At 30.9% G+C, this 1,011-nt stretch overlaps 1 protein-coding gene across 1 annotated transcript in view; it reads right to left on the reverse strand.

Moving 5' to 3' along the window:
- The window catches only part of LOC119590526, a gene marked incomplete at its 3' end in the record, with an annotated part of 9,005 nt that overhangs the window by 7,621 nt on the left and 373 nt on the right, over positions 1–1,011 (reverse strand).

A 1,011-nucleotide genomic window follows, 5' to 3' on the forward strand; every position in this document is an offset into this window, starting at 1 on the left:
ATCTCTCGCTTCGTGGAATTCATTACAAAGAGTTAAATATCGACCTTATCACAATAGTACAATAAGATTAGTGTGTTTGAAAATGCATCAACACTAACAAAAGCTAATTTTCACCTAACTATGAATTTGCACGATTGCAAACATCAGTATGATAGAATTCAGAGAAATTGCAAATTCATCTCTAAAAGTAAAAAAGATTAAATGGAAAGTAATTCTATTTCACAATATATTTTTTTTCCATACAGACTTCGAGATTTCAACCCTCCGTACTTTCGTTTCCAAAAATATTACATGTCATGAATTTATACCATTTGTACAGAAGTAGGAAGAGAAAGATCAAAATACTTTTCACAATATGTTTGTATTTTTCTTTTTTTTAAATTTAAGCCCGTCGCCCTGATTTTGACATGTAACATATTCTTATATATTACTGACCTTTTGAATATGACATTTCATTTTCTCATCTATACTGTGTAAGGAAACGGGGAATCAGAATTCTTTTCATTAATATACTTGATTTTCCATTTAGGCTCGTGGTCTTTGTCCACTTAACATACCCGTACATTATACTACCATACAAAACAATTTATCAGTTTCTAAAAACCTGAAACACACTCTTTCTTCCTTCAATTATCAAGGCGATAAATTCTAAATGTAAAAAAAAAAAAATTTTCTACTTGCAATATATAAACTCTATCTTATCTACACACGCTTCTTGACAGGGCAATTTTTGTTATCGTAAAACCCACACGTTTACCTCCTTTGTAACAGGGAAATTATGATACGCGTTATATTTCTACTAACAGTTATGCCCTCTATGCCTTCGATTATAACTTTTCAAATGGTGGTTTATCTTATGCATGATTTATGTCTGGTCTTTCGTGTACATTTGGGAAAATATGATGAAGAGCAATGCAGCAAATTGTTCTGTAGTCTTTGCTTTATTGTCTTCAAAATAATTACATTATTTTGGGGGTTTTCACTTATATACACATGTATGTGTGTGTGTAC

This window comes from Penaeus monodon, chromosome 27 (assembly GCF_015228065.2).
Source record: "Penaeus monodon isolate SGIC_2016 chromosome 27, NSTDA_Pmon_1, whole genome shotgun sequence".
Taxonomy (NCBI): Eukaryota; Metazoa; Arthropoda; class Malacostraca; order Decapoda; family Penaeidae; genus Penaeus; species Penaeus monodon.